This window comes from Oncorhynchus clarkii, chromosome 13 (assembly GCF_045791955.1).
Source record: "Oncorhynchus clarkii lewisi isolate Uvic-CL-2024 chromosome 13, UVic_Ocla_1.0, whole genome shotgun sequence".
Lineage (NCBI taxonomy): Eukaryota > Metazoa > Chordata > Actinopteri > Salmoniformes > Salmonidae > Oncorhynchus > Oncorhynchus clarkii.
Window position 1 is genome coordinate 59633624 of NC_092159.1, and position 9528 is coordinate 59643151.

Genomic DNA, 9528 nt, shown 5'->3' on the forward strand with positions numbered 1-9528 from the left:
GCCTCGCTACTGTTTATAGCCTCGCTACTGTTATAGCCTCACTACTGTTTATAGCCTCGCTACTGTTATAGCCTCACTACTGTATATAGCCTCGCTACTGTATATAGCCTCGCTACTGTATATAGCCTCGCTGCTGTTATAGCCTCACTACTGTTATAGCCTCGCTACTGTTATAGCCTCGCTACTGTATGTAGCCTCGCTACTGTATATAGCCTCGCTGCTGTTATAGCCTCGCTACTGTTATAGCCTCGCTACTGTTATAGCCTCGCTACTGTTATAGCCTCGCTACTGTATATAGCCTCGCTGCTGTTATAGCCTCACTACTGTTATAGCCTCACTACTGTTATAGCCTCGCTACTGTATATAGCCTCGCTACTGTTATAGCCTCGCTACTGTTATAGCCTCGCTACTGTATATAGCCTCGCTACTGTTATTTTTCACATTTTGACCCCATGGGGTGAGATCTTGCGTGGAGCCCCAGATCGAGGGAGATTATCAGTGGTCTTGTATGTCTTCCATTTCCTAATAATTGCTCCCACAGTTGATTTCTTCAAACCAAGCTGCTTACCTATTGCAGATTCAGTCTTCCCAGCCTCGTGCAGGTCTACAATTTTGTTTCTGGTGTCCTTTGACAGCTCTTTGGTCTTGGCCATAGTGGAGTTTGGAGTGTGACTGTTTGAGGTTGTGGACAGGTGTCTTTTATACTGATAACAAGTTCAAACAGATGCCATTAATACAGGTAACGAGTGGAGGACAGAGGAGCCTCTTAAAGAAGATGTTACAGGTCTGTGAGAGCCAGAAATCTTGCTTGTTTGTAGGTGACCAAATACTTATTTTCCACCATAATTTGCAATAAATTCATAAAAAATCCTACAATGTGATTTTCAGGATTTATTTTCCTCATTTTGTCTGTCATATTTGAAGTGTACCTATGATGAAAATTACAGGCCTCTCTCATCTTTTTAAGTAGGAGAACTTGCACAATTGGTGGCTGACTAAATACTTTTTTGCCCCACTGTATAGGTAGAATGTGTAGACTAATATATACAGCACATATTCTGTATCTATAGAATGTCTATGTATATATTAGTGAGTAACACTTTCATGGTCTCAGGTTCTACATCCTTTAAACAGGACCACCCACACTGACTGGGTCCCCTCTCCAAATTTATGCCTGTTTTCACAATCCACTTCTCCCCTACACCCCCCTCTGCCCCTCTTTCTCCACTTCCCACCATAGCTCGCGCTCAAGGTGTTATCGGGCTTGAGTTAGCTTACCCCCAAGGCTGACAGATTTTTAACCCACGAGGGTAACATCTTTTTAGGGTTGGAACTAATCAGTAGGTCACCACTCACACACACACACACACACACAGACCGTCTGGAAACCTTTCTGCAGCGGCTCTCAACTCACCTCACGCCTCCTGACTTACAGTTTTCCCCAGTTGTTAACACACGTTTGATGAAAGTACATCTCAGGTATTCAAAACTCTAAAAACAAAACAGTTAGCCAATTTCCCCAAACCCCACAGACATCTTGCAAAATGAAACACAGCAATCAAAATCCTGTACTCCCTGCTCAAAATGAAACTCTGCATACAAATGAAACACACACACACATCAAATTAATCTAACTTAGTGACAACCGAGATGACACTAATGTGACATATTCAGAACACTACTATCAGAACCTATTTCAGTGTAAAGACTATGATGTTGTTGCTATACTGTATATTGTTTGTGTGTACTCCAAAAATAAATAAACACAAATACAACAATTTTTGTTTTATATTTCAGCATGACAACATGTCAAACAGCATACTGTAAGCACACATACAGAAAAATGCAAACATACAGTAAATATATTTTGCATACGCAAAGGAATAAAATACTGAGTTAGATCAATTGTATGGAATAGATAAAGAAACTGTCAAAATACAGTAAAATCAAGATCATAATCCGAAATGTCTGTTGTTTTGTTCCAGCCACAGACTTTCATCAACATCACAGGCAATATTCTCCTTTGCCAGACAGCGGGGGAAATATGTTCTGGCATGACACATGTACTCCTGACAGGACTCTGCTGGAATGTGGCCTGGAGAAAGGCCATCCGTTCATGGGGTTTGTGATCATACACCTTCCACCGCCATGCTGAAAACAACTGCTCAGTGGGGTTTAGAACTGGGGAATATGGTGGGAGATAGAGAACTGTAAACCTGGGATGGTCATGGAACCAGTTTGTGGATCTGAGCAGCCAGATGGAAACCGTGTCCCAAATTAGAACATACATTTGCTGCTCAGGATCACCTGGCCTGCTCTGCTCTGGCTGAAAAGGTGTTCAGGAAATTAAGGAGATGGGCATTGTTGTATGGTCCAAGGGTGGCATGGCAGTGGAGAACCCCATTGAGGCTCATATGGTGACATTTCCCGAGCGCTGGCCAGGTACAGTACCTCAATAATGGCGCGTTGACCAATGATCTTCCTTCCTCTCCTCCTCATCTTTGCTAAATTGAATCCTCATCTATGAATACGAGTTCCTGGGGGATGGGACTTCCATCCAACTCCATGATTCTCTGAAATGACAGTAAATACTGTAATTGCTGTATAGTAAAGTTCACTGGCAACATCTCTAATGTTTCAAGAGTGTAGTACTACTACATTGCTTACTTGCACACCGTTTATCCTTCACTCTGGGAATTCCTTTCAAATGGGACTCTGTAGATGTGCTTCATCCGGAGATGGTGTTTCTTAAGGATGGAGGCTGTGGTTGATAAGCTCCCTCTGATGTTATGGAAGATGGCACGGTTTTCAATAACCTAACCTAGAGAATTGTGTGTTGTGTTTTGCCAAATGTTTGTTATACAATTGCAATCTGAGTGTAAAACATGGGCCAGTAGTAATGTAGATCTGGTGTCTGGTTCTGCTAAATGAGTTAAAAGTGTGGGTCATTGTGCCTCGTGGGCCAGTTTTAGTGTGTAAACAATTGGGCAAAAACGTTTAAGGAAAAAAACTCTCCGTAAACGGTCGTGCCGTTTATATATGCTCACACACGTCTGAGAGGGTGCTGAAAGGAACAGGAGGAAGCGTTCATGTCACCTCCTCATCAAAGGGTAATGACAGACAAAACAAAGGGGGTGAGATGCACACGAGGAAACACACAAAGAACCAACACACAGACATACACAAAGATACACATAATGCTCTACAGCTTGGCAGAGTAATGGAGAATGTGATGTAACAGAGTCAGTATTTCCCCCTGGCTGAGGCTTCAAGGGTCGTCAGTGTGATCAGAGTGAGGGGGCGATGGTGGGCAGGCCATGTCGCTGGGGAAAGGTCAGGGGAGCTTTAGGTCCAGTGGGAGAGAGGGATGGGGGAGAGGGAATGTGGATGGGACAGAGGAGGGGAGAGATGGAAAGAGGTTGGGGACAGGAGAGAGGGAGAAAGGAAAGGTTGGGGAGAGGAGAGCAGAGAGAGGAAGGGTTGTGGGGAAAACAGGGTAGAGAAGAAGAACCATAGGGTAGAACTGAGAAAAGGGTAAAGGGTGAATTGAGAAAGGTGGGAGCAAAAGGAATGAGAGATAAGTTGACAACACTGTCCACCCCCCTCCTCTCCTCTCACCCACTGCCCAGCAGTTGGTCAGGTCTCTGAGGGACAGGTGACGTTGGGTGAGTGTTTACTGGACATGTGACGCACACCAGAGCAGAGGGAATGTGTGGTACGACAAATGAGACGAGGGGGAGAAGAAGAGAGAGAGAAACAGAGACAGACAGACAGACAGACAGACAGACAGACAGACAGACAGACAGAAGGGAAAGAGTTAAGCGAGAGAGTGAGAACAGCAGGCAGTGTGTGTTTGTCATCTGTGTAACAGTAGCCGGGGCTAAGGGGCCAAGGGGGATCTATAAAGAAGAGAAGGAGTGTTATATTACCCATGTTCTCCTGCTGCCCCCAGCTACCGTCACGCTCCACTAGGTGCTGATGTCACTCACTCACGTCCCCACACTCAGACACACACATTAAGACACGGATGCATGCACATAGTTACGAACGCACACACACACACACAAGGACCCAGAATCAGACCCACATGCACGAATGTACTTACTGACATACTGTACACACACACACCCCAGCTAGCAATGAGGAATTGGCCCAGAAGTGGCACTCTTCCGGGGGGCTGGAACTGATTGAATTGACCCGGAATGGCCTTTGATGGGGAGAACATCCACAACCTAGAGGACGTCCTCTAAATGAATGACTGCCCAGAATCGGCCCAAGTACATCAGGCCTTTTCCATCTGCCGGAATTCAGCTGACTTTTCTTTTGCATCTTACCAGAATCACCCCAGAAGCACCCCGATGCAATTTTAAATAAACGTATACAAAATTACCCGATTTAGTATTGAAATATTACTATTATACATTATATACATACACATTATACCCATTGACAAAAAAAATTTGAATACATGTACCCCCTTTTCGTCATATCCAATTGTCTTGAAGACAGGTTTCCTTCTCATCACCCAGAGAACACATCCCATGTTTTTCATCAGCAGGGACTGGGAAACTGGTCAGAATTGAAGGAATGGACGGAGCTAAATACAGGAAAATTCTTGAGGGAAACCTGTTTCAGTCATCAAGAGATTTGAGATTGGGACAGAGGTTCACCTTCCAGCAGGACAATGACCCTAAGCATGCTGCTAAAGCAACACTCAAGTGGTTTAAGGGGAAACATTTAAATGTATTGGAATGGCCTAGTCAAAGCCCAGACCTCCATCCAATTGAGAATCTGTGGTATGACTTAAAGATTTCTGTACACCAGCGGAACCCATCCAACTTGAAGAAGCTGGAGAAGTTTTGCCTAGAAGAATGGGCAAAATTACCATTGGCTAGTTTAGTTTAGTTTTTTTTTCTTATTTCATGTTTGTCTCACAATAAAAAATAGATTGAATCTTCAAAGTCATAGGCATGTTGTGTAAATCAAATGATACAAACCCCCCCCCCCCCCCAAATATATTTTAATTCCAGTTTGTAACGCAACAAAATAGGAAAAATGCCAAGGGGGGTGAATACTTTCGCAAGCCACTGTAGATAGACAGGTGCCTTTCCAAATCATGTCCAATCAATTGAATTTACCACAGGTTGACTACAATCAAGTGTAGAAACATCTCAAGGATGATCAATTGAAACAGGATGCACCTGAGCTCAATTTTGAATCTCATAGCAAAGGGTCTGAATACTTATGTAAATAAGGTTGTTTTTTTTTCGCTACATTTTTAATTGAATCTATTTTATAATAAGGCTGTAATTTAGGTGGTCTGAATACTTTCCGAATGCACTGTAATACTGTAGTTTTTACTGTAGTATTCTCCAGTATACTACAACATGCTATAGTAAGTATTACCCATGATTGAGGGATACTACAGTGTGTAGTATAGTATCCTATAGTATACTACAGTTTAGAATTATGTAGTAAGTACTGTGGTATTCTATAGTAAACTAGTATTTTTTCATGTGGGCAACTCACTCTCACATATTCACAATCCAACGCCCTCACATCCCTTTAATCCCCACACACACAGGTCTCCTACACTCTGATGCTCATCACCTATTCAATAACACTTACTCCCTCCTTCACATACTCACTAAACCACTCTCTCACTAACTCGCCTATTCACTTCTTCATTCACCCACTCTCTTGTGTATAACCCCCTAGTCCTGTCTTCTGCTTCACTCACCTCCTCATACTCTCCTAGCTATCACACTCCCTAGGGCACATGAGAAACACTGCTTAGAGATAGGATAAAAAGATAGAGGGAATAGTCTGAGACAGAGAGTTGGAGAGAGAGAGAGAGAGAGAGAGGGAGTAAGAGAGAGTTATAGAGAGAGCGACAGAGAGAGGGAAAGACGGGGAGAGAGAGCGATAGAGTGAGAGATGGAGAGAGGGAGAAAGAGAGAGGGGGAGTGAGAGAGATAGAGAGGAGTGAGAGAGAAAGAGAGAGAGAGAGATGGCGAGAGAGACAGAAAGAGAGAGAGAGACGGAGAAAGAGAAAGAGTGAGAGACAGAGAGAGAAGGAGTAAAAGAGAGAGATGGAGAGAGGAGTGAGAGAAAAAGAGAGACAGAGAGAGATGGAGAGAGAGAAACATACAACCTATATTTATGTTGATTTATTTTCCCTTTCGCACTTGAACTATTTGCACATCATTACAACACTGTATATATACATAATATGACATTTGAAATGTCTTTATTATTTTGGAACTTTTGTGAGTGTAATGTTTACTGTACATTTTTATTGTTTATTTCACTTTTGTTTATTATCTATTTCACTTGCTTTGGCAATGTAAACATACGTTTCCCATGCTAATAAAGCCTTTAAATTGAAAGAGAGACGAAGAGAGAGAGAGGGAAACACAGTTCCATGTTCTCTAGCTCAGAAAACATGAAAAAGTGGGCCACAGAACAACACCCCCAATGCATACACCTAGACAGATAGATAGGACTGACAGGACTGTGCATTAAACCCAGCATAGATATAGAAGGAACCAGTCTCTCTCCACTGCACCCATATCGACATGACCTCCCTCACTCACGGAGCACATGGTGTTACGCTGAATACCATCCCCCTCTCAACCCCTCAGCGCTTCTGTCACACTCTACAAATAACTCACACAGGGTCCCCAGATACAGCCACACCCCCCTAGCATTGTTTATATGCTCTCACAACTTCTCATTGGTCGATACAGAGATGTCAATCATTGTTTACCTGCTCTCATGACCTTTTATTGATCGATATGGACTTGTCAATCATGTCCAAGCCCCGCCCAGTCCTGTGTTTTCTGTTTATTTGTGTGCGTTGTGTGTCTCCTGACAGTGCTGTAATGTGCTGTACTGTGCTGCGCTGGCTAGGAAAATGCCTACTGCAGCCGTGACTGTGAAATACTGCACGCTTCCACGGGCGAACAAGGGCACACACTCCTCATTCAGGGGCTTTAAATCACACAGCACTGGAGGAGGTACACACACAACATAAACACGTGAGTGCTCACATCCCCACTGCGAATAGGTGAGAGGGTGATTTTTATGGTCCTGTTGTCCTCCTGTCCTCGTTAATGGTCAGCCCCTCCCTGCACCTGAACATCCTGTACACAGAAACACAGAGAGTGAGGGTCAGTAATTGAAGAGAGGGAATCAGTCACTGCTGGACTGAACTGGACATGGGTGTCCATGAATTCCTCTATGGGGGCAGAGTTCAAAACATGGTTGTATGTGTGTGTTTTGTGTCTGGTCAGGCTCTGTGGAGTAGACAGTGTTAAATGTCTGGCGGGACACGTGAGCATCTTTACACACATTAACAACAATAGCTGTGGCTGAACAGTTTGTGGGGAGACAAAGGTGGGAGACATTTTGTGCATGTGCTCACACAGAATTACGTAGGCATGCTCGCACACACAGGCTGCTGTACATACACAGGAAGTTCTCTCTCTCTCCTCTTCTCCTTCCTGTCATCTGCCCAGCCTCTCCCCTTTCCTATCTCCTTTAAAATCATCCCCTCACCCAATCTATTCTCCTATTCCATCTCCCCCCTCTCATTTTCTCATCTACCCTCTCTCACCATCTCTCTCTCTCTCTGACCTGGCTATTTGCCCTGTGACACTCCCCTCTCTGGCAGTAGGGCCAAGTCCCTCTTCTGTCACTACATATCATCACCCTCTCTCTTCTCACTTGGTTCTCACTTTTCACCCCTCCAACCCTCATCTGACTCCCTCATCCTTAGGGCTCAGTCAGGGTGAGAGATAGAGTTATGCTGGTTTCGAGGCAGGGTTAGACAGACAGATGGGATGGATGGTTGGACTAGAGAAAGGCACAGGCACCAGAGCCTCATCCCACCCTCTGTCTGAGACCACTAGACAGACAGGAAGAGAGAGACAGAGAGAAATGGAAAACACAGAGAGAACAGCTGGTCTGGTAATGTAATACTGTAGCCGAGTCTAACTCCATGTACTGGGAGATAGGGTAGGATAGACTGGGCTAGTCTGGGAGATAGGAGAGGATAGACTGGGCTAGTCTGGGAGATATGGTAGGATAGACTGGGCTAGTCTGGAAGATAGGGGAGGATAGACTGGGCTAGTCTGGGAGATAGGGGAGGATAGACTAGGCTAGTCTACCCCTTGACTGCTGTAACAACAGCCTACCACAGAGCACCATATTACCTAGTACACAGGATCTCTTTCTCTATCTCTGTATGTCCCACCGGAACAGTCTCTTTTTCTCTCTCGCCTCCCCCCATCTCCCTCTGTGTAACGTGTGTGGGAGACGATCCGTGAGATCCACCTGATAACCAAGTATACCGTTACCCTGCTGCTGCTGTGGAGTCATCACCTGGAGAGCAGTTGGACCTACAGGCAGGAGAAGAAGGAGAGGAAGGAGAGGGAGGGAAAGAGGTGAGGGGGTGGAACACAAAAACACAGATGCATCTACATAAACACTAGCTATAGCTGGCATGCCAGAGGTGTTCTGACTGTGTACCATAACTGTCTCTCTCTTCATAAACAGCATTAAAACGATGCAGACCAGGCTATTGAACGTCATAGGTGTTTTCCTAACAGAGTACCATCATCCCTCTGAGGCTGAACAAATGGCAACAGTAGCAGTAGCTCGCTTGGCTACATAACAGACTCAGAATCCCCTCTCTGGTTATGCGTGACATCAGACACCCAAGCACGTCAGCATGCGTGTACATATGTTCGTAGGATAGACTGGACACAGCCCCTGCATGGTTTATGAGAGGAGTTGGGTGGAGCAGGAGGTGGGGTAAAATTACATCACAATACAATTTCATGGAAGTCGTTTTTTAAGGTGCTGTAGCCCTTGACTGTGTGCAGAATAATGTTGCCCCCTACTGGCAGAGAATGGGACATGCATGGCACTAAGCTCTTAAAAATGTTAATGCTACATTGACTGCTGCTAATGGATTTGTGCCACTCATCTATCAATTTTTACTCCACTTTTTACAACACATTTGTCTCATTGAGATAAAAGTGAGAATGTATTGTTTTTACATGCAACTTCTGTATTTGAAATAGGTTATCACTAGGTTTAAGGTCACATTATAATTCATAATATATTAAGGGAAAGGGGGATGGATACCTACCGGTAGTCAATTGTACAACTGAATGTCTTGAACTGAAATGTGTCTTCTGCATTTAACCCCTCTGAATCAGATATGTAGTATTTCTGTGTGATGTTATGCTTCCTGGCTGTCACCTGTGGAATGCATTGACGCACAACTGCTATGTTGACTTATAAATGTCAATCAATTAATCAATCAGCTGAATCAATAAATCAACCGTCATGAATTCCCCATGAAATTGAGTTTAATAGATTGTTAAAAATAAGGCTATGATGCTGTTTTAGCAAACATTTACCAGGATAAACCACAGTTATGGCCATACGGCTTTAGGGGCCCAGAGAAAGGCCTGGTACATACTACAGACCATCCTCTGGAGATACACACACGCACGC